The following is a 24,209-nucleotide window of genomic DNA, read 5'->3' as shown; positions in this document are numbered from 1 at the left end:
GAGCACAGTCCCAGGGACTGGATATGGACGTTAGGCTAGAAGTGAGAATGTGCTTTAGGCTCCTCGAGCTTTTCCCCTTTGTTTTTCCAGCGGTGCTGAACAAAGTTGGGATTCCACATCCCAGTTGTTAAACTGTTCAAAAGCTTGAATGTACCTGTAGGGCTGCAAGCTGCCGGTGGGGCACAGGAGAGAGAAGAGAGGAGCGTTTTGCTGGAGTCTGAGTGGAGCTATGGAGTTTGCTGCCGCGGCTGTTTATGTGCTTGGAGATGAGGAGTTCTGAGCCCATCCAGATTTCTTGCTGCTCGTGAGCCTGGAAGCCCCAAAGTGCTGCTTTAGCCTTGGTGTCCATGGCAGGAGCCCTGGAAGGCTGCGGCACGGCAGGTTCTGGACTCATGTGGTTTCTGGGGAAGCCTTTGCTGAATGCCCTCTCTCCTAGGTGGTGTTTGGGAGAAGAGGATCCCAGCTTGACTGAGAGGCAGTGCTGAGGATTAGGGAATTACTGTGAAGGGCAAAAATAACTCTTCAGATCCTGCGTTATGATCATCATATTCCCCCCAGGGTCTGGTTGAGGGCGCAGGATTTTTTTCAGAGCTGAGGAGTTGAGGGATGCTCAGGAGGTTCCCCGAGGCTGTTGGGTCAGGGCCGTTCATGCTCTGCAGGAACTTCCCTTTCCCCTACTCGTTCATCTTCAACTGCGGCTCAAGGAGCTGCTGTTTGAGGTAGGAGGGAAAGGTGGGAGTTTCTCCTGGAGGGGCTGCCCCTGTCAGCAGCCTCAGATGGGCGGAAGGAGGAATCCGGCCAGCAGGCAGGCGAACGCACACAGAAATGATGCTGGAAGCCAAGGCTAGTCCTGCTGATGTGGCCCTTTCTCCTGCAGCGGATCATAAAATATGGCTCAAATTTTCATTACGGCCTCTATTGATTATCTTTTGGGACAGATGAATTATAGGGAACATTAAATTAAAAAAAAAAAGGAAAATATTTGAATGAGTTTGGGAGGTCGATGCCAGAAAGGCTGACGCACCAAGCCTTACTGGCACTTGCCTGCTTCGGGGGCTGCTGTGGTCCTCTTCAGAGCTCCCCATTGGAGGCAGGAGGCTCTGCAGTACCTGTGGGCTTCACCTAGGGACAGCCCAGAGGTGCAGGCGGTGGCTGGAGCAGCTGGGGGCTATTCTGAGTCCCACCTGGTGCCACAGGCTCTGCCTTCGCTAGGAGGTGGCCCTGAGGACCTTCCACTTAAAGAGTACATGGTGTGTCTGGCTGGCACTGCCTCTAACAAACCAGGAAAACAAGGGGCTGTGGATGGGAAAAGACCAGGTCATTGCACTTGGCGACAGATTTAGACCTGGTGTCAATATGCACGTGGAAGCCAACGGTGAATGATAAACGCAGTGATGGGCTTTGAATGGTTTCCCTCTGTCCCTGCACCAGGAGAAGCATCGCTGCCCTCATCTCCCCTACACTAAGGGGTCTGTGCTCCATTCTCAAGGATTCATTGAGTGCAGGAGCTGGTGCTTGATGTGGTTTGTGGTCAGGGACCTTTGGCTCCAGGTAAGAGGAGCACCAGGATCAAATCGTCCTGCTGTTAATGTGGCAGATTGAAGTCAAACCACAGGAAGAGACCTGGCTCCTTGCTGGCTCTGGCCAGCTCTGATTTTGAGGATGATCCTGGAATTTGCTCCTGTGGACTTTCTGTGCCTGTTCAACTTTTCCAGGCTGTACCGTATGCCACATGATGCTCTGTGCTCAGTTGCAGGACGTGGCCTGGTGAGGCTCCATCCTCTGCTCCCTTCTGTGTGCGCCACGAGAAAGGGTGAAGTCCTGTAACCTGAAATGTTGTCAGCACTCTTCCAGCAGCTGGAAGGGGGGAATAATTGATGTTACCTCTTTTGTAAGAGCCGCTATTCAGAGGACTCTTTTATATCCTGGTAATAGCAGGAGAATCCCGGAGCAGAACCTGGGTGGGTTTAAAATCCCGTCTCTGCCCTTCATTCCGGCGTTGTTGTCTGTCAGTCAGGCCAGCAGCCAGTGCTTCTGAGGAATTCGCTGTTTTCTTTTCTAAGATTGAGAAGAATGCAGCCAGGGTCCCTCTCCAGCCGCCTGCCTTCACACGCCACCTCACAAGACAAACATTGCCCCAGATGCCCTCCTGCATCCCGATGCGGGATCCACGGCACAGTCCTTGTGCCCTGCTGCCGCACGCTGAGCCAGGAGCATCCCTCTCACCTCTCCAATCCCCCTGTCTGTGCCACCAGCTTCCCTCTGCGGGGCAGGACGAGCGCTTGAGGTGTGCTCTCTGTCTCTGAGACATTGGCGTGTGCTGTGGTGATTTCATTCCCAGAAGTGTGTAGATGCCTGTTTTCTGGTCGCACGGCTGTTTAATCGTAAAATGGTTTGGGTTGGAAGGGACCTTAAAGATCATCCAATTCCAACCCGTGGGGCCAGAACCGTCCCTGCTGACCTGGAGCAGCACAGGCGCTCGGGGTGTGAGCTGCGTGTTTGCTGGCGTGTTCGTGGGACCTTCCAAACAGAACCAGCGTTACCAAAGAGTGAGCCTTCGCCCTCGCTTTTGGGAGATTTAGGTGCTGGGGGATGCGGCCGCCTTTCCAAGTGCTTAATGCCCACTTGCATGTGCGCGTTTCGGTTCCTCGCAGCTCCCTGCTGATTTCACAAGCCATCCGCAAAGCTTTGGCTTCACCTGGGCAAATGCAAAAGGTGGTGGTTTCCATGGCTCCGCGGCCTCGCTCGCGCGACACACCCTTTTTGTGTAAGCTGGCTCCCTGGAGTCGATTGTTTTTTGGCAAACAGCTTCATAAACTCCACCAACAATTAAACTGAAAAGAAAAAAGAACCAAAAAAACAACATACACACAACAATCCCCATGCATTATGAAGTGAGACAGCAGACAGGTTGGAGCAACTCCCCCAGGCAGCTCGGTCCCCAGCAGCCGTGGTGGCAGCGCCGAGCCCCCGGTGCCAGGCAGGAGGAGAGGAGCCCCGGCTGCACTTGCTGGACTTGGTTTTGGGAGGTGCCTGGGCTGCTCCAACCCACCGAGCTGCAGCGAGCTAGCAAACACGAAGGAAAAGGTCATGTTATTCGCTTTTATTTTTTCAAAGCGGCAAACATCCCTCGCTGTGGGAGGGGAGGCTGCACAGATGCCAGCTCTGATTAATTTAAATATTTACCAATCCCATTTTTTTTTAATTGTGTATGTTTGCGCTCTGTTTGTGTCCCATAAAATACCTGGTGTTTTGGGCGTACCCCGTTTGCTGGGTGCATGAGATCACACTGAAAAAATGCAGTGAAAAACATTTTCATGCCACGACACATCAAATAGGATTTTGAATTAAGATGAAGATTTTTTCCTCTTTTTTTTCAACACTGAAGTTTGAGTGAAAGTTTTCTTCTCTTTCTTTTTTTGAATTCTTTTATTTAACGAAGAAGGAAAGTTGTCATGGAAGTGCTTTAAAAGTGACTTTTGCCTCGTCTGGCCATATCAGACCATGCTGGCAACTGGTGGTGCTGGTCTGAGCGCCCCTGGGCGCGTCTTTCTGTGCCACCGTCGCGATGGTGGCTCAGCCAGGGAGCAGGGGAGAAGTGTGGAGATGGAAAGCCGGTGCCAGCTCTGAGCTCCTGGGCGAGCGACGCAGCTCGCTCCCTTCCCTCTGTCTGTCAGACTTGCTCTGAGGCAAGTCCTGTCTCCTGCTGTCTGTGCGTCCCTGGCATGGGGGGCTCGTCTCGTTGGGAGCTGCGGGGGCGCCGCTGTAGGAGTCGCAGGTGGTTTTCCTGTCACACTTTCCAGGGGAGGCGCCCGGGATGGACGAGGGATCCTTTGGTGGGTGTCCCAGCACACAGAGCTGTGGGTTTGTGGCCCCAGAGCCGAGCCAGGGTGACACCAGCACATTCTGGCGTGTTCTACTCTCGTAGGAGACTTTCTCTGCGCTGTTGGCCATGGGGGCTTGTGCTTCTCTGGGAGGGAAGGTCTGTTTTCGGGTTCAAGTGATGAAAGCCCTACTGGCGTTCACCCCACCTCCTTTGAATGGTTTTCCGTGCCCATCGGTTCATAGTCTGATCCCAGCTACGTCTGGGAAAGTACAGAGCCGTTCTTGGGAAAACGGGGCATCTCCAAACTGAAAGGAGCGCTGTTGGGACCAGGATCCAGCCACCTCCTCTCTCTGCGAGCTGGGCAGAGGGGTTTTGTTTTACTGCGGCTCTGAAGGATCACAACTCGACCTTCCCCCATGACCAGCGGGTCTTGATGCTGGATGTGGGGAGCTCTGCTGCCCGCTGCTGTCACAGCTGGAAGGGCACGCGAGCCAGATGTCAGCGCTGGGACGCCGAGGGCGCGGCTGCCGTGGGCCAGGGTAGGATGTGCAGATGTGTGTCTGCTGGAGGGGGGCATTGCACTGCTACGACTCGCATCCTCTGTTCCACCTCTGCTGTGGGGAGAGGAAAAGAGAAGGGGAAGAAGCAGGATGGGTGTGCAGGGAGGGCAGCAGTTGTCTGCTCTGAGCCAATAGCCAGAACTTGAAATCGGACCTGTTACTTTTGAGGAATGTAGGGCAGTGGAGGAGAGATGTTGTGTGAACGCGCACGTGGCTCTTGCTCCAGTGTCCTAGGTGAGTGCCAGAGTGTAGGGTGGCGAGGAGTAGCAATTACCCCACAGCTTCACCTCCACTGCTGCGCTCTTTGATCACTTATTACTTTTCTATTCCTTCTGCTTCTTGTAATTGTTACAAAATCTCTGTGCTTTGGGAGGGGTCCAGGACTCCAGGGCCCAATTGCATCTGCCCTGATTCAGAAAGTGGGTCATGCTGCTTGGTCTGGGAAGGAGATACTCATCTTGCTTAGCATGATATTTATTAGGAGATAGGGAAGGGAATGCAACCACGCTGTTGCCTAGAAAATTGCTCTGGGGGGATAGCGAAGGACTTGTGAGGGCAGAGCACAGAAAGTTCTTGCACACCCGGTGCCTGCTGAAGCTGTGCCACGTCCTCCGCGCCTACGTTGCCTGCTTCCCTCAGAGTGAGATGTGGTGTGGCTAGGTGGCAGGGCAACGGTGGGACGGGGGACAAGGAACAGCGTTGTAGCTGCCAGGCAGTGATGGACTCTGCCTTCTTTGGAGAAGAGGCTGGTGGAAGCGGAGGGAGGGGAAGACCACGCTGGGTTTGTTCCTAAAGACGTGATGTTTGCACGGTAGCCAGCGAAGACCTAACCTGGTTGGGTTTTGCTGCTGGACGAATGACTAGCTCTGCTCCTGCACCTCCTCCAAACACACGGCAAGCCTGGGCACTCGGTGTGTGTGACACAGTGCCCTGAAAGGCAACAGCTCCCCTGCTAAGAGCAATTAGGAAGCCTGGATCCAAAGCCTGGAGTAATTTACTCTGTGCTGTGTCTACCTCTCATTAGACAACAGAGAGAAGGGAACTCGGTAAAAGCAGCAGGTGATGATCCTCCCGGTGCTGTTGCAGCAGGGTCTCGCAGTAGGGGCGCTGCCACAGACCTGCCCTGCTCGTGGGGGGCAGGAAAGCGCAGCTGATCCTGCCAGGCTGGCTGGGCCTGTGCTGCTGCTTGCTGTGAAATCACCCTCGGGATTATCCAAAGGAAGAACTGGCAGCTCTAGTAACTTGGAAGGCTGGATCCTCAACTCGTTTAAATTGGCATGACTTCACTGAAGCCACCGAAACTGCGTTGATTTTACACCAGGTGAGGATCTGGTCCGGAATCTTCTGAAAGAAGGTGACAAAGAGGGCACTAAAAAAGTTTGATAGAGCCCCCTTCCACGCATGGGGACTCCTGAGCCGTGGGGAGTGGGTCAGCAGGTCGTTTCCTCATGGCTCGGATAACTTCACAGGGCTCCCTAGGAGCACGGAGGGGACCTGTATCTTTGCCTAGCTTTGAACCGAATGGTTGGACTCCATGATCCGGTGGGTCTCTTCCAACCTGGTTATTCTGTGATTGGTAGGGGTTGGTGGCACCTCCCATTTGTGCTTTGCCAGCCTTCCCTGCTCATGGATCTTTAGTGGCAGCGCAGTGAGAGGAATTGGAGACACAGTGAAGCCCATCACCTTTTGGTTTGGCCTCCTGAACCCTACTAGGCTTGTTCTTACGGGTGCTCTAAGCCGGGCTGGTCTTCTCCAATACTTCCAACACCACTGGCATCCCCTGTGGCATGCGATGCCGTTGGCTGCGGCAGACGGGCGGCTGTGGCTTTAGCCTTATGCCACCGCAAGCTGTAATTTCTCCATGTAGTGATGAGGAGGAGAGTTTCCACTTCAGGGAAGGAGAGCAGCCAGCGCCCGTGTCCCAGATGACCGCGGCCGTTGGGTAGCGGTGCGCACATCCCTCCAGAAACCGGTGGTTCCCAGTGTGGAAGGCCGATTCTGTTTTTCCAGCTCTGCACCTCATTCTTAGCGCGTGATATTATGGTCTGTATGTAAGAAAGTATACCTAGAGGCTGTTTGCTGTAGCACCGGGCTCTTGGAACCTGCAGGGATGACCAGAATTCCCTCCAGCCCCCGACACACACTCACATCCGGGGTGGATCTGGACAGGGTTTTAGCAACTCCCAGTGCAGCAGCTCAGGGCCGGAAGTGAAGAAGGGATAAAATATCCAGCTGAAACTCCTGTAGGATGTAATTACCTGAGCTGGAAGTTGGCCAGGGCAACAGGTATCGTGCATCATCTGCTGGTGGTATCAGAAGCACCCAACGTTGCAGGAGAGGTGGTCAGGACCGAGGAGTGACGTTGTTCGTGCGAGAAATGGGACCGCTCCCTCAGGGCTGCCTCTGTGGGCATTCAGCGTAACGGCTTTTGAAGTTGCGTGGTGTTTGTTTCCATGGTTGTCCTGTGCGTGTACCATGGTGCCTACAAAATGCTCTTGGGAAGCTCCAGCCCGCGGATGGATGGCCCTGTCCTGTCGTTCGTTCAAATGTTCCTACTTTTTCATTTAAAAGAAAAGAGGAAAGAAAGCTTAAACAACAACAAAAAAGAGCGAGGAAAAAAAAAAAAACAACAAAGGAAATTGACTTCCCAAAAATTACACTAAGCTAACATTTGAGGCCTGGCACAAATCCATCAGAGCCAGGAAACTCGGGATTAACCAGTGCGCTCCCATGGCTGCCAGGAGCAGATCCACTGGCCTGAGCTGTAGAAGTTGGGGGCTTGGAGATGAAATTCCTCAGTGTGTCTCTGCAGCGCAGTAGAAAGTGTTTTGATGCACCTCCACACGCACAAATTAGATGCCGGGGCAGCGTTAGGCTTTGGGGAGAGGGTTAACCCCAGGCTCTTGGTGCTCGGAGCTGCCAGCGCCTGCCCAGGGTTCAGGTGGTGGAACAGGGATGGAGCGGCACAGCAGGCACCTGCGAGCTCCTGCTGAGGGAGCTTGAGAATTTACACCAAGCTGTGGGTGAGGATGAAGTTGACTCTTCTTCACTCCCATGTGCACGCGAGCCAGCGCATCATCAGCTGGTCACATCACTGGGTCCGACTGGGGTTTGAGGGGCAGGGAGGGAGGCTGGGGCGATGACCCCGAGCAGGGCGCAGGATGGGGCTCCGAGCAGGATTCGTGCCTGGTGCGGAGGGTTATAGGTGGCCTGGGCTGGCAGAGCAGGATGGATGCAGGCCTGGAAAACACCTGCTGCCTGCTTCTTGCCTCGGGCGGATGCTATCGGAGCTGTGTGTTCGCAAAGAACCGTTTCACTCATCAGTTTTGAACAAGGAAGGAACGGGCTCCTGTAGCTACGGCTGCGGAGGAGCTGGCACCATGCGGAGAGCGGGACGAAGGTCCCATCACGTTTCTGCTGTCCCCAGCCCCGGTGGGCTGCCGACCTGCTTCTGCTGTGAGTTTTCACAGCTTTGGGGTGCTGCAGACAGAAGGTTTCGTGTCAGAGCTTTGATAGCATCTCATTTCAGAGGCTGGGGGAGGTCGGGATGTGTTAAGGCTGAAAATATTTACAGGTTTTGAAGTTGAAACGCAAACAGGAAAAGCCCTTTAAAAAGTGAGTGTAGTGGATATTCAAAACAGGGATTGCCATGGAAACGCCACAATATTTGCTTAAATTGACACAAAGGTTGCTGGTTGCAGGGTTCTGACTTCTTTGGCTCCATTTTCTTTGGCCCGGCACCTATCACAAATTGATCTCAACAGCCCTCTTTTGTTTTGCTTCTTTTATTTTTGTCTGATGGAAATTAGAAAAAAACAAAACACCACCACCAAAACCCTTCAGTCCAGAAATCCCACCTCACAGAAGAGTCTGAAGCTTCTGAGCTTCCGTCACTTGTTGGAGCTAGGACGGGTTTAATTTTGTAAGTAAAGTAAAAGTTCTTGTTCTTTTAATCCATGCGTTTATTCGTTTCCTCCAGTGCAGGAAATGGAAGGGAATGGTCTGAACCTTCGAGGGAGAGTGGGGAGAAGGGTGAAACCTGTTGGAAAGGTGGCAGCGAGCGCCAAGGAGCACAAGAAGGGAAATGGGACATCGGTTGTCCAGCTCTTGGACCAAACTTTGAGAGATTTAGGTTCTCAGGGCTTCCTCAGCTTTGCCAAGTGACCTTTGACAAGTCACTTAATTACCGTGTGTCTCACCAAACTGGAAATAATTCTTCCTTTGTCTCATCTGGTTGTATTTGTGCCGTCCTCGGGGCTGAGGAGATACATTTGATGGGGGCTATGCAAGACGATAGAGCGCTGTTCTACCAGCAGCTGTAAGATGAATATAAGTGAACAATTTCCCCACAAAGGAGGGATGGCATTATCGTCTCTCGTGTGCAGAAGGGCTCGGCGGGCTATGGGTGAGAGCTCTGTGCAGTAATGGCTTAGTTTGTTCCATAGGCTGCTGCTGCAACTGGTTTCCTGGGGAAAGTTGGAGTGCGTGGCCCACCAGATGGTGGTTTGTACCTTGACTTTTGAGTTGCTAGCACCACACGTGGCAAGAGAAGGAGACAGGGATGCAATGCATTTAGCAGGGTGTGAAATGCCTTGCCTTGCTGGACTGTTGTGTGCGACCAAGGGCTGAGATCTGTGGGTGGCTGTGGCATTTGAGGCCGGCGTCATTGCTTGTGCTTGTGATTCACCTGAGCTCTTGTACTGCTGGTTAGGGAATATTCATTTCCTTTTGAAACTCTCCCTAGGGCAAACAGACTTCACCAAGTGAAGGGACGCCATCAAATTCACACTGTCTTCACCTGAGACCACCTGCAAATCAAAGAACCTGACTTCTCTCCTGGCTTTGTACACTGGAATGGACCTGGAAGCCTGTGACTTCTCAATGCAAGGTACTGGCTTTTGTTCAGTGACACAGCCTGTGCTCTGAAGCAGGACTGGAATGAGTGATTTTGGCTCTCCAGAGCCTTCGTTCCAGTTCCCGGGGAATCTCTAGAATATAAAGTTTAGAAGAGCTGCTAAAAGTCATTGGTTTGGGTGGGAAATGCATGGTGGGGTTTGTCCTGGGGTGGTTTGCAAGCACAACTGGGTTTACTCTGCCTTGGCTGCCCATTTCTGCACAGACACAGGCACCCAGCTGACACAGCAAAGCGCTGGCTTGAACAGCTTGCTCCCACAGCCTCCTTCTTCCTAATGAGCTGGTGTGCGGTATTAACAATTAGCTAAGTAGTATGGCAGAACAGGCTACCACGGGAGTCCCCTGGGTAAGTATTGTGTGGGACAGTTTCTGATTGACTCGTTTCACAAAAGAAGAGGAGTTTGAAGATGTCTGTGGTCACGGTGGGAATCCCGGAAAGGTTAGGAGGGGGTGGGACTCTGTTTCTAAAAGCTGTTTTACTTTCTTCATTGCTTGGCTCCTGTCACAGCTTCTCTGCAAAGAAAGGTATGGCACAACGTGGCCTAGAAGAAAGCAGCTGTGGGATAACAACAGTGGGATAATGTGTTTCTTCTCAATGGTTTGGGGAGCTGGGAGGTACCTGGTGGTGCTGCAGAGGGAAGGGGCTGAGGATCCTTGCTGCGTCTGGGTTTTTTATATGATGTTACGTCTGCTCTGGGGGCGTGGAGGTTCTGTCAGGGGATGTCTCCATACTTTTTTTGGCACCATTAAACGATGATGATGCCTGAATGAAGATCAGTGACCTGAAGTGCTTGTGGCAATCATTTATCACCATGATCCTCTCTCTTTTGCTCCTGTGCCATAAGCGATACCTGGGCAAAGCAGTGTATCTAAAGCTGTGGGGTCACAGGTACAGCTGAGACCTGAACTGGAATTGATAAGAATGGTTGGAATCGATGATCCTGTGGGTCTTTCCCAACCTGGTGATTCTATGGAAGGATTAGGGTGGAGATACTGTGTTGGCTTAGCAAGAGGGAAGACCAGAAAAGTCACAGGTCTAAGATGTTGGTCTGGTGCTTCAACTATCCCTGTCCATCCCTGAGTGTGTGTGGCACAGGAGAACTTGGTTTTCTTCTGCATACCTTACCTTAAAGAGCAACAGCCATGATCCTCTAAGGCTCAGCAGGGCTTAGCGCTTGCCACGTGTTTGGAGCCTACAGACCTGAGTGCTTGTAGTAAACCTGCCAGGAAATACAGTGCGCTTCAGGATGGGATACGGGTGAACTGTGCCTTCCCACACCTTCCCAGTGCTGAAACTCCTCCAGGGTCTGGCATGCTTTATTTGGAAAGCTTGGGTTTGAACTATTAATGTAGGGAACTCTACATGAGCCGCTCTGGTGTCTGTGTCCCTTTTTAGAGCAGGGGCACACGCCTTCCCAGGCCTCCAGAGGTGAGAGAGCTTCCCAATTCAGAGTTCTGCCCAAGGGAATGGATAGTGGAACCTGAAGAGCCTTGAGGTTTTACCGAGTAAGATACAAATTTGATGGTAGCAGGTGATTTTTCCATCAAATATCCTTATGTGCTTCTCCAGAGACCCAACATCCAGGGGGAAAATTGCTGAGGAAGCTGCTGCGTAAGATCTGAATCTGTTTTTCCATCAGAGGGAGCTTTTCCTGTGACCCCTCTCACAGGTTTCTTCTGGTGTTGCTCCTGGTATTGAAAGCCCTGCTCGTCCATCTGGTGGACCTGGGATGAGCAGGAGCTCTGACTAAAGGAGGCAAGAGGGAGACTGATACAGCAAGAATTCCTCAAGTGCTGAAGTGAACCTCAAGGTTCAGGTTCTTGCAGATCAGTAATCCTTTTCCATGTTTGTTTTCTCCTGCTGGTACGAAGCCGAGTGTCCTCCAGGGGCTGTTTTCTGAGGGACAGAAGCTCATTAGAGACGATAAAAATACTTCCCTTGACTCTGGCTGTTTTCTGAGGTCCCCCTGGTTGTTCTACAAGCAACCACTTCAGCGAAGGAGATGCATTTAGCCTTTCAGGCATGTGGCTTTGTATCACTCATGCTCTGGACTAGAAATCCCCGTGTTCCAGTCTTCAGCCCTGGAGCGAGTTGTATGGCTCCTGCTTTGAAAACAAGCTCAATTGTCTTTGGGCTACAGAGGCTGTTTGCCTGTCCCTCGGCTGCGAGTGGTGTTCCGCTCTCTGTAGGCACAAGCTGGCTGTTCAGTCCTAGAGCTGTAAGGGTTGGAGGGAGCTTTCTTGTTCAGTTGACGAAGGGAAGCCTCTTGCGCAGGGAGAAAAGCTAAAGCAAAAATGTGGGAAAAAGATTAGAAATACCTACTTTGTCTGTGTTTGAATTTGCAGTGTATTTTGCCGTGCGTCAATGCTTAAGTGAACCTAAATCTGGGGGTCGGCTTGGGCTGACTGCGTTATTTCTGCTGGGATCCTCGGGATCACCACATGGGTGCAGCTGCAAAGGGCATGAGGTGGGAGCTCTGCCTTCCACAGAACTGCAGCTGGCCCGGCCCTGAGCTTGGATCCTCGGCTGGGCTGGGGAATATGAAACAGCCTTGCAAAATCATTGTGGAAATTTCCCCGCCTGTGAATGAAATCAACTTACCTGCCTTTGCCAGGAGGAGTTTAACTTGCCCATTAAAATATACATCTATTTATGTATTACTTGTTCTGTGAGTGAAAATTTTCCCAGGCAGTTACAAAACTCAGTCTAGACTGCAACGTGTGGCATCTGGTGGTAACACGCCGTGCACATCTATCTGAATACGGTATCTGCCGGATCACCCCGGTTGGGAGTTAATAGCGCCAATCTGGATTATAGCGAGGTCTTCCCGTTTCCAGCACGCTCTCACTGGATAAAGGTTTGGCTCGGATCCTGCCTGCACTGGTCTGGATGGGGCTCTACCCTGCCTGCTTCCATCCCAGTAAAACGAGGCAGAGGTTTCCATGCTTGTTCTGCTCTGACTGTCCATCTGGGCTGGAGGCAACAGTTCTCGGGCAGGGCTCTTCCAGTTGGGCTGAGTTGAGGAGAGGGAAGATGCTAAAAGCCTGCCTGGGATAAGAGCAGGGTTGTCACATCCATCTGCTCAGGCCCTGACGAGCAGCTGATCCATATTGTTAACATATTGCCTGCCATATGGGCTAGCTCAGCTCTCCAGGAACGCTTGGGAGACCTGACCTCTAGTGTGACAAGATGTGAGCATGAAGGACGGGTTGACAACAGCCCTTGGGTCTCGGAGTGTGAAACCGTGTTCCAGCCACTTCCGCTGCCCTCCCCTGCGCTCACTCGCGCGCCGTCTCTGCCTGCCTCTCCCTCTCTCCCTCTCTGAGGGATTTTTTCCTCCCTCCTCTGTTTTCCGCATCCCTGGTCTGCACTAGATCAATGACCTTCACTCATAACCAGACCGGACAGTTCTGACTCCCTCCCCCGGGCCTTCGATCAGATGTTGGGTTGGCGGCTGTGGAAAGCTGAATGGGGGAAGTCAAAGGAGAGGAGAGAGGATCATGTGCTCGACAGGCCTTATAGCTGCCCGTATCGTGTCTGCTCTGGGAATGGCACCCACGCCTGGTCCACCAGGGTCCTCGGCACCTCCTGCTCACTTGGGTGACGGCAGATGCTGATGTAGCCTCCTAATGGAAGGGCAAGTCCAGCCGTGGCATCTGAGCAGGGTGAAAAGGCTCAGGGAAGGGCATTGATGCCAGGGTCTGGGGAGAGAATGCTTACAAGGCTTATGAGAGATTCAGTATGATTTAGTTTCAAAGTAAAGGTAGGCGCAGCCCAAAGACCTCTCAGAAGCCCAGCAGCTGGTGGTTTGCACCCGCAGCCGTCCCACGTGGGTAGGAGCAGTTGTCTGAGGTGCAGAGGCTGAAGAGGTGTTCTGGCAGTGAGGAGGTTCTCTGGGCAGGATTGCTCCTGGATGTTGAAGGAACTCGGAGTGCAGAGGCTGCGGCACAGCGAGGTGCAAGCACGGAGATCGTGTGGATGGATCCGTGGAGCAGCTTAGCCCTAAAGAAGCCCAGTGCTTAAGTTGCCTGGCTGACTGTCGTGCCTGCACTCAAAACTCTGGTGGAAAAAGGATGTTCAGTGCTGGAGGAGACAGGCTGAGCCAGGTTTTTGTGGGTTCGGACCCTGCTTTCCCTGCCACCCTTGGTCGTTCCTCTCACTTCACGGTCTCCTCAGTCTCCCAGAGCGATGGCTGATGAAGATGCCCATCTCTTTCCTAAGGCTTCTGTCTTCACACTTGAACTTTGTGGAGGTTAAATCTTGGCACTATTGAAGCAAGCATGAGTTTTGCCTAAACCTCAGTGGAGTCAGGATTTCAGCCTTGGCTCATCAGAAGAGGATCAGGATGTTTCCCAATCTTTCTTGCCCATCAGCGCTGTCAGACCTGCAGGCATGACTTACTTGGCTTTTAATCTCCCCAAGTAAGGGTTGCCTTTTTTCTTTTTTTAAATACCTGTCCTGTGAAAGTCAAGATCCTCAATATAAGCTAGGATTTTGCCCTACTCCGCTGCACAAAGGCTGTTGACCGGTTCAGGTGCTTTTATCACTCTCCTTCCCCCTATACCTGAACTGCAGCAAGTATCAATAGTGTTTATTTGTAGAGAGGAGCCCACTGAGATATTGCAAAATAAAACACAGCGATGAGTTGTGGTTTATTTACTCAAGCGTCACTGATGTAACAAACCTGATTTTATGCTAATAATGACTCAGAAGCAGAGTTGGGAGGAGAAGCCAGATCTCTTGATTCCTTTAACCATCCAACAGTATTCCTTCCTATCCTTACTGGATCCAAGGGCAGTTCTCTCGGCTGGGATGCAGGCAGCGATGCTGTGGCACCCCGATGAAACTGTGAGCTGAAAGGGAAGGTTCTGAGTGCTCTGCCTGTTTGCAGGGCTCGACTAAACACCGAGGAATGCGTTCAGCTCTGGTAGGCAGTGTCCAGCGGGAGCCAGCTGAGACGCTGATCCTTAAGGAAAACCATCTGGAAAGCACTTGGAGCAATGAGTGCTAAGTACGCACATAAGTGTTCGAGGGAAATGCATGTTTGAAATGTAGTTCTTAGAAATCTGTTGATAAAAACAAAAAAATGTGAAAAATGAACAAATATAAGGTGAATGCAATCTGTTCCCTGATGGCTTCCACCAGGGGCTCATTCCAGAGCTGGTGCCCAGCCTGTGGGGCAGGGCTGGGGGTGAGGTTTCTCTGAATACTTGAGCTGAATATGGAAAGTCTGTTTTAGCATATTGCCTCTGACGAATTATGTCTTAATGCTGGGGCTGCTTTTTTTTGTTATTACTGCAGTTATATATTAACCATTAAGAGCCACAGGTAAGCATCTGCTGATGTAAAGCGGCAGAGCTGCATTTTCAGCTAGCAGAACGATCCTGATTTTTGCCAGGGCAGTTTACTAGCCATCTCAGTGTCTTTCTTGTGATTCTTGCTGAGTTTGTCTTCACTGTACATTAATAGAACATACAAGAGAAAAGCGGAGAGGACAAACTAAGGTGAGTTTGAAAGTAAAATGAGCAAACAACATTGCTAGCCTTGTCCTTTCAGAAGTCAAAAGCTACTCCCCTCCTCCCCACAGTTATAAGACTTAATAATACTGAGGTTTCTATGTGTTTAGGATGCACACAGATCACATTTCAGGTTGCTGTGCCCTGCTCGTGGGAGAGCAGAGGGAGGGATAGCCTGTACATACCTTGCTGTGTGGAACAGAAACCTTATGTAACTCGCAAAATCTCAGGCTTTAAGAAAAACAGAAAACATTGCAAGGTTGGCGAGAGTTGGCACATGAGAGCAGTTCCTGTTCGATTACCCTGCTCCTGAAGTGTGCTGCCTAGAGAACAGCCCGCTCGGGGACCTGGTTGTCATCGTCCTTCGCCAGGGCTGGCCACCACAGGAACTGAAGTCGGTTGCCCTGATGTCCAGGAATGTTCTGGTAGACGTGTTATACCTGGGGCTGTTTGGCAGTGCAGATCCTACCTCAGCTGGTCAGCTACAGCGTGGGGCACAGGGGCTTTGTCCTTTCTGATGTCCTGTCATTGAGGAACTAGTAGGTAGCTGGACATCCCCAAGATGGGCTTTTCCCCCAAGAGGCTCCTTTCTTTGCACATGACACTGTTGCAGCCCTGGCTTTCCCAGCCCAGAGGGAGCTGCTGGACCAGGAGGGGCACTTCCCCACCTCTCCCTGACTTCCCAGTGCTCCTAACCTGGGGGTGGCCGGCCAGGAGAAGAGTGCAGTTACCCCCGTTATGGTCCAAGCAGGGCCTGAACAAGGCACAGGGGCCTTTCCAAGTGTATATGGAAAGCACTGACCTCCCAGGCTTTTGGCCCAAACTTTGAAAATCCACACTGTTGCCCTGGCAGGGCTGCTTCTTGCTCCTTTCCCAGCTGTGGAGGGAGGTGAAGGTGCTTCCCAGTATCCTACCAGGTCAGTCACTGAGCAACTTCTGGGCTTGCACTTTGAACCCTGCCACACTAGCTGTTCTCCCTTTATCCTGTTGTCTTCTACCTATTTCTTGCTCATTCCCCTGTGCCACTTTTTATGGGTTTGCTAGAAAAGAGAGAAGATTTTTCTTTCCCTTGTTTGCTTCACTCCATTACTCCAATCTGTTCACCCAGGCCCATAGTCCCTTTGTTTTTCAGAGCCGTGTGGGTTTGGGCTCTGTTTCTCTCTGGGATGCTCTTCTGGACAAGGCTGGTGTGGGAAGGAGATCTGCTCTCCAGGCCGGCACGAGGGGTGGGGGAAATGTGCCTCTTCAAATTAATCCGAATTTTCTCCTCTAGAAATGCTAATGGGGGAAAAGCAATTAAAGCAGCCTGTTTTTTATTAAGTAATCTATGTTAAGAGCTTGTAATGAAGTTCAGTGCCGTTGTGACTTGATATTTCAGCTTCATCGGTTTGAGTCAAAACAATCCAAAGTGGGAAGGGAGCGAGGAGGTGAGCTGCTCCCCGGCATCAGTCGCACTGACTCTCATTCCAGATCGCTCTTGCAGCTTCCCACTACGAGACCACTCGCTCTTTATCCTGCCTAGGAGGGCTGCGCTGGGTGAGAAAGGGGGGCTGTAAAACCTGCACACACAAACTGGATGACTGCTTCGGGTTTAAAATACCTGTTTTTAATGTGAGGATGACCATGGATGCTTTGAACAGCCTTTGCCTTGTTTCTTTGGGCAGTTCCGAAGAGTGAGTTTTCCATAGGGAGCAATTAGTGGACAAGGGATGGCAGAAAGGAGGTGGCAGCAAGGAGTGGTGAGACCCTCCACGCCTCTGAACAGGTTCCTAAAGCCTTGCCAACATCTGGAAAAGTTTTAGCTGCCACAGGGTGGGATCTCTGCCTGCCATTCCTGTGCTTTGCCGTGCCAGATATATGCTCGGTCCCCTCGGAGTAACACAGCCCTGTGACCAGGTGGCAAACTGCTGGGGGCTGTGGAAGGAGGCCCTTTCCTCCTCCTCTCCTTCCTCCCACCCCAGGAGAAGGCAAGAGAAAAAAGGGACAATGTCCCTTTAAGCAACTACATGCCAAGCCTCTGCCATCCTGTTTTATCTGAAGTCCAACCGCATGTTGTTCCAGGGCCGATCCGCTTTAGCTAATTAATAATCTGACAGGAGCCACCCAAGGGATTAGCTGCTGAGACGAGCTAGACCAAACCCCCAGCAAATGAGCCCCGCACTCCCTGGGGACGCGGAGGTGACTTTGGGGGGCAGGGGGCTGCACCGCACGCAGAAGGGTGTCGAGGCCCTGAAGGGGATTTATGGCATCTGGGAGGTTGAAGGGGGAGGCGAGGGGTTACAATTTATGAGATGTAAACTAATAAATCAGTTAGTTGAGGAGGGGAAAGGGGGAGCACCAAATTAAAAGATAACGTCTTAAAGGAACCGTGTAAGTTGGTGCTCCCTGTGGCAGGGGACACGGGGAGAGTTCCCAGTACAGACCAGTTGTGGCTTCCTCGGCACTAGCTGCCAGGGAGAGAGGGAGAGGGAGACTGCGGAGCCAAGGAGAAAAATGGTGTTGATGAGGATTGAGAGGTACATCTTCTGCAGTTTCTACAAACAGAAGATGAGTTGGCTTTTGTGGCAGGGAGGAGGGCACCTCTTGATTGCAGAACAGAGGGGCTGGTGGGCAAGGAGGTGCATGGAGCATCCTCTGCGCTCAGTCCCCAGCTATGATCAGGCTTCCAGCCTTGTCGGGAACTCCTTGGTTCCCTGCTTGTTAAATGAGATTAATGGAGTGGGTCAGCTTGGAGCAAGGCGAGTTACTATTAGGAGAGCTGTCTGAAGACAGAGAGTGATGTGTCGTCTCCAAATTCGCCTCTTCAGTGAGTCCTCAGGCAGTGACGGGGTTTGGAGTTTGCTCCTGAGGCAAGCGTTTGGTTTTGGTCTGGAGGCTTGCAGAGGTCTGGAACTTCCTGGTGGTGAAGGTCTGTTTCGGGTTCTCTTCTGCTCCTGGGAGCTGTGTGCCTGCTGGGTAGGGTAGTGGCCTTGGGCACGGGTTTTCTCCTGCCTCTCCTACTGTCCGGTCCCAAAGTTGCTCTGCCTGGTGTCTTTCCTTACCAGTCTCTTCTGGGGCTCTACAACCTCTCCCAGGCCAAGGTTCTCTCTGAGAACACGTCCAGGCCTCCGCCCTCTCTAGGGGCTGCTCTAATGCGAATGGTAATGTAAGATGGGATTTCCAAAAGCCTTCTTAGGGAGATCTGTAATCCCTGCCCCATGACGGTGCTAGACACAAGCTAATGGAGAGGGACCTGTGTGAGCTCTCGGCAGACCCAGAGAAAGCCTCTCAACCCCTGCCAAAGGCCAAGCTTTTGGCGTTGTTCCCTGCGAGGAAGACTTGTTTATTTTCTCCATCCCCACCTAACCTGCAGCAGAGCCAGGGCAGCATGGCCCCTTCCCTCTCCTGAGCTGGGGAGCGAGGCTGTGGCTACGGAATGGCAGGCAATCCCTGGAGCCGGGTGAGCTCCTCCTGCGCCGGGTGAGCACCTCGCCGCGCAGCGCCCTGTGGCCTGACGCCAGCCCGAGCCCCCGCAGCCACCCTCGGAGGGGATTGCTGGGAACGCCTCTGCGCTGCCAGCGTCCTGGGCTCATGTGGGAGCTGCCCTGGGGGTGCTCAACACAGAGCCTGGGGATTGCTCTTCCAGTGGGGCAAGTGCATTAAGCAAACAAAACTCATCTGGCTTCGATGCATTTCCATCTAGAGAGCTACCCTGGCGGTTTGCAGGGTCCCCAGCACAGACGTGTTGGGCCAGGGCCGCTTGTTGTCATCTCCAAAGGCAAGGAGATGAGAGGGATTAGTCTCATACCTTGCTTGGAGCAGAACTGTGATGCTGAGCCCTTCCGTTCTGGGTAGCTTTGGTGGGCGTTAGCTTGTGCCTGGGCTGCCGGAGAGATCTACAGCCACTGGAAACCTGCCTGTCCTCCTACTGGAGCCGCACCATCCTACCCCATCCAACCTCATCCCATTGCACCCCGGGCCACGGCTCTCCTCCTCGCTCCGCGGTGCTTGTGCAGCCCTGTGGTGGGAGCATGTGGGAAGGCTTTTCCGGAGGCTGGGCTGGCAGTCGCGCCGTCGCAGCCTCTCACACACACAGCCGCGGTTTGGCCTCCCTCCTGCAAAGCTGCCAGTGGCCCACGCTGCCTCCTGACCAACATCATTAGCGCGGGTATTTATATTTCATTAACAACATTAAGCCAAAATGGTATTAAAAGCAACACCAATGATAAATAGCTTATTAATAAACAGGGAACCGGCTGCACCACGCGCAAATTCAATCCCTTCCTAAACATGTCTCTACCACTAAACCCAGCTGTTTAACTCCTGCTGCCCCAGAGAAATTTGAAGGCTGCTTTGTGGGAGGGTGGGAATCGGATAAAGGCAGGGGGTGGAGGGGACAGGGTGTCGTGCAATTTGATTTTAAGGCAGCTGACTGGGGTGGGAAGAAGCTGTAGATCCCTCAAAGTGCCTCTGTATTTTTGCTGCTGGGTGGGACACTTTTGGTTCTGTGTTTCTATGTGTTAAACTAGCAGTAGTATAGAGAGTATGAAACCAAAAAGTAGAGAGATTCAAGGTCCAAGTGAGCGTCTGCCTTTGGTTTTACCGTCCTCTGCTGTGTTTTCCTTACATGCTTTCACCACCTTTCCGTGGCTCGGGCAGTACCTGCCACCAGCACAAATTCTCCTGCCTGCACCAAGCCCAGTTTCTCCCAGTAATCTCTGAGGACAGCCAGCCTTGTCCTCATTCCTACCTCTGTGTTTATTCTAGGGATTAAGAATGTTAAAAATGTGGCTTTTCTTGTAAGCTTGTCAATCAGTTTATTATTTTTATTTTTGTTTTTGTTTGCCCCCAACTCGTTATTCTCTGCAACGACTTCCCATGCTCCTGCCCCACCCGAAGTACAAAGGCTCTTTTATTGCTCTTCCTGCTCCTTCTTTCAGCAGTAAATTAATTGCCTCAGAAACTTGGACGACTTGACTTTGGAGTTGGAGATCACCCCTCAAACCACCCTCGAGGCTCTCAGAGGAGAGATTCCCCTCTCCAAACACAGCTCCTGCGCTTTCCCAGCAGGGAGGACGTGGGGCTGGGCTTTGCCTCGCTCGATCACCCTCCCTCACCTTTAGGATCTGAGGTGCAGCTGGAATCTTTCTGCCTCCTCTCCTGGTCCTTAGGTCCTTCTGTTACAGTCTGGGCAGGAAGGGAGCACAAGAAAATCGCAGAACCAGCTGGACTCACCCCTATGACCTGTGTCTTGCAGGTGATGGAGAGCAGCTTAACCAAAAGAGTGTTTTATCATCTGTTTATGTGACATTGTGGGCAGTGCCGTGGATCGTGCATCTCCTGCTTAGCCCAGATGTGACTTGTGTGTCCTGATAGAGGCATGTAAGAGAGGAAAATCATCAGGACCTGCCTGTTCGAGGTTGTCGAAGGGGCTGTCCCTTACTCACATGAGCATTAAGACACTCAGATATTCAGAGCGGAGAGGAGGAGGGAAAGAAGTGAGGAAAACCAGGTATCAAGATAATAATGATTTTCCCAGAGCTGTGTAGGGAACTGAAGCTGATACCCAGCAGCATCTCTTCCATCTCACTCTTGCCACAGCATCGAGGATAAACAAAAGCACCCTGGTGCTGCTTACCTTCTCTGGCTACCAGCCTTCACGCCGTGGCATCCCCTCCTGCTGGGAGCTCAGCAGAGCAGGGCCAGGCTGTGCTTCAGCCCTTTTTTTTTGGGACTGGGGAGGGCTGAGAGAGTGGAAGATGCAATGTGGAAGTTGGCTGTAGCATTGGATGAGCATCTTGTCTGTAGATGGAAGACCCAGCAGCCTGGGAGGTGCTTGATTCTAGGCAACAGAGGTTCCCACAGCCAGCAAAAGAGAGAATGGCTTGTACAGAAATACCCTGAACAACTCGTAGGTGTGGGTTGGTGAGGGGAGGGTTTCTGAGGAAAAGCCTTTGAACTTTTCCTCCTGAAGTCATTCCTGTAAATATCCCTGAGGGAGCTGGTTGCACCTCCTTGTCCGCTGAGAAGACCACCCCGGCCTGGTGCTGTATGAGGATGGTACCAAGGCTTCTTGGATCTGCAGGTGGCAAAACTGGCCTTCCTCTTTCGTCCTCCCCCATTACTGCACTTCCTTGTCACAGTTATGGAAGGATTTCTGTCACACATGAATTAGTTGCCTGCCAGATCTCAGGCTTTCTCTCCTTTGAGTATCCAAACAAGGGCAAGAGGTCTCGAGTCCTGCTTTGTGCTACGGAGAAGACTAGCTGCTGTGTGAGAGTTGCTTAGGTGGGAGGGAACGTGAGCTTCCCCCATCTGCTGAGGCATACGTTTCATGGGAAGTTCTCAAGTGCTCCTAGGAAGACCTGCCAGGGAGGAAGGAGATCATTGTGGAAGCTGTCTCACATCAGCTCTGGGTCAGAGGGATGAGAGCCGTGCCCTATTTCTTACCCTGATGGAGTGAGAACAGGTAGACCTGAGGTGGTGTTCCGTGTCTGAAGGGTGGCTTCTCCTAGGATGTGCAGCTGTGTTGTGGGGAGAGCTGGTCTGTATGCAGCTCCCAAACCTCTAGGGCCCACCCCAGCAATTCTGCACACTCCACGAGCTGCCCCTTCCATCGCAGCTCTCTATGGAGTGTCTTCCCTTGAAAGGAATTTTAATCAAACTTGACTGAGGAGTGCTGAAAAACATGAGGAAGTAATTAGAAATATGAATTTACAGCCTGCTGGGGTACCTCCCTCTTTCTCTCTCTCTGCATAACGCCTGTGTTTACCCGTGTTTCCTACCATTCCCAGGCTCATTCTTCAAGTCCTCCTCCACTTCTCTACCTTTGTCCAAACCCCGCGTGTCAGATTTGTGACCCTCCGTGCAGCCTCCGAGAGAAGAGAAAAGGTGGAGCCGGTTCTGGGGAAGACTGTGGCCCGGGCTTTCTTCTGCGAGGCAGCAATAAGGCAGCAGGAGGACAGTCCCAGGAGGAAGTTGCAGGTTCCCTGAAGGAAATTGGCTGGAACAGCCTCCCTGATTGTCTGTGATTTCCCAGCTAGATAGGCCCCAGGGGAGGGGGCAGGCTGGAGCGGGGTGGAATCAGCCTGGAAATTAGGATGGGCTGGATGCTTCCTCCATAAGGGGTTATTTTCTCATTTATGCTATTCTTGAAGGTCTTTTTTTATCGATTTGCACACACAAAAGCAATATTGTGGGAAGGCTCTGAGCTTGGACGGCTGCAGGATCCATAACCCACTCCCAGGGATGTTGCATATTCCAGTGTTGGTGGCTCTTGCTCCCTGACTCCAGCTTGAGTGTCCTTCTCCTTTTGTCCCACGTGCACAGACGGTGGAATGGAGAGCTCTCAGCTGTCTGTTCACCACACACCAGAGATTTTAAGCCCTTTGCAGAAGGGAGAGTGAGGAGAGTTGCGTGGGTGAGACTCCAGTTGCAGTCCAGTTGCCTTGGGCAGGAATTAAGGGCCAAGGTGTAAACTGCGTGTGGGGTAGCAGAGCAGCTAAAGCACTCAGGCACTTCTTCTCTCACCTTGAATGGAAGGGTCTGAAGCCCCCAAGGTGCCTGGCTCACAGCTGAGTTTCACTGTTGGGGCTCTCATCTGCTGGACAACAGAGTGAAACCAAACCCAAATGCTCTTCCCAACTCTGCTGTCAAAGAGGCTGTTGCCATGGCCTAACCTTGTGCTGTTGGGTGATGAAGGAGAGAAGGGGGAGTAGCATAAGTACTCCCTCGGGATCCCCTCTTACACTCTCATTTTCCTGTAACCACTTTGGGTTTTTGGCTAATTAAAGACTCTGAGCAGTTTTCAGCCTGTGGGGTTTCTTTTATTTGGTTCCTCAGCAATTAGCTTTTGTACTCAACAAAATGTTGATTGAGCTGGGTAGGATCTGGGGCCCATGTCTTGGTATAAACTTTCAGATCCTTCCTCCCTAGTCCTGTGAATCCACGCCTTTCCAATCCCTTCAGTGGCCCCGTTCTACTTTCTCCTCCTCCATGGGTAATTCCAATCTGTGTTGGCCACTGCCTTTGTGCTTTCTTCTCCACCTTCACTCTCACCAAGCCCCTTCTTCTGCAGAGAAAAGGAGCACCCAGGAGCCTTTTTGCCCCATCTTCAGTGGGCCAAAAGACTTGTTTATTCCAAGGCTTTCCTCACAGTTTTCCCATGACATAATCCCAACAGCCTGGGAAGAACCTGAGCTGCAGGACCAGCCTGTCTGTGAGCAGCTGTGCCCGTTCTGTTCTGGGGTCTCGGGGCATTCCTGGGCTCAGTTCCCTCCTTGCCTAGTGCCTCAGCCCTTTCCTCAGTACCTCTCTCGCTTTCTTCACACTGAGAAGGGCCCTGGGCTCCTCTCCTCCCCTCGGTGGAGCTGAGGCTGCCCAGGTTGGATGTCCAGGTGCCTGAACCAGCCGGCCTGGGTCCCTTGTGCACCAGGGACGCTTCAGCGCCTCCGTGTTAGTAGGGAGCCCCTGCTCTGCTCTTGCCCTCGCCTGGCAGGGACTCTGCTTTGGTTGACCAAGCTCATAAACCTCCACACCCCACTGGAGGCACCAGCCTCCCCTCCTGAGGGGCCTGATCTGATCTCGAGCCCAGGGAGGGGGTTGAATCACCTTCCCTGGAGGGGTTTAAGGGACGGGTGGATGAGGTGCTGAGGGACATGGTTTAGTGTTTGATAGGAATTGGTTGGACTCAATGGTCCTGTGGGTCTCTTCCAACCTGGTTATTCTATGATTCTTTGCTGACTGTCTTGGCCTGGCTGGAAGCACCTGACTTGCACCACACTCTGCACCAGCTCCTCTATCCCTTTCCTCTCAGGCTGGAAGGGCAACCTTCTCCCACTCTTGGAAGCTCTTTCCCCAGCTCTCTCGGAGTCCTGCATCTCGCTGAGCTCCTGCCAGACGTTTGCACCAGGTAGCGAGTGTTGAATGGCTTTGTTGTTGTGAGGGCTGGGGCTTTCTTTGCTGCCCTTTTCCCCTAGCGCCGTTTCCTTTGCTGTTGTGTGGTGGGGTAGGCAGCTGTCCTTTTCCAGAAGGAGCGTCGGCACCAAGTGCCACCCCATCCTGGGGCTGGTTTCACCCTCCCTCGCCCCCCAGCCCGTTGCCCGTGAGCCCACGCTGCTGCGGGCAGGCGTGTCAGAGCGTTGGCTCTCGGGGTGAGCGCACCTGCAGCCTGTGCTCACACACGGCGGGGTGTGCCGGCGCTGCCATGCGCGCTCCCCTTGGCACCAGCTGAGCCGTGGGCGTGCGTGGTGCTGTGCTCCCTGTCTGTCCACCTGTCCGTCCTCTCCTGTCTGTCATGTTGGCGTTCAGAGTGTCCCTGCGCTCCCTGCACATGCAGGAGCAGCTCTTTGGCACGCAGGAATCTGTACAAACTTTCTTTTTAAATGGAAAAATGACAGTTGTTTGCTTCCAAA

At 52.4% G+C, this 24,209-nt stretch overlaps 1 protein-coding gene across 4 annotated transcripts in view; it reads left to right on the top strand.

Annotated features, from left to right (window-relative positions):
• Positions 1-24,209, top strand: part of CASZ1 (castor zinc finger 1) — a 199,532-nt gene that overhangs the window by 26,670 nt on the left and 148,653 nt on the right. For all 4 annotated transcript variants that reach the window (XM_069874647.1, XM_069874643.1, XM_069874646.1 and 1 more), the window contains exon 2: positions 9,131-9,274. The gene's annotated coding sequence lies outside the window, so the exon portion shown is untranslated. The remainder of the gene's footprint in view (positions 1-9,130; positions 9,275-24,209) is intronic.

This window comes from Phaenicophaeus curvirostris, chromosome 22 (genome assembly GCF_032191515.1).
Source record: "Phaenicophaeus curvirostris isolate KB17595 chromosome 22, BPBGC_Pcur_1.0, whole genome shotgun sequence".
Classification (NCBI taxonomy): domain Eukaryota; kingdom Metazoa; phylum Chordata; class Aves; order Cuculiformes; family Cuculidae; genus Phaenicophaeus; species Phaenicophaeus curvirostris.
The sequence above is the reverse complement of the archived record's forward strand: the minus strand, read 5'-3'. Positions and strand labels throughout refer to the sequence as shown.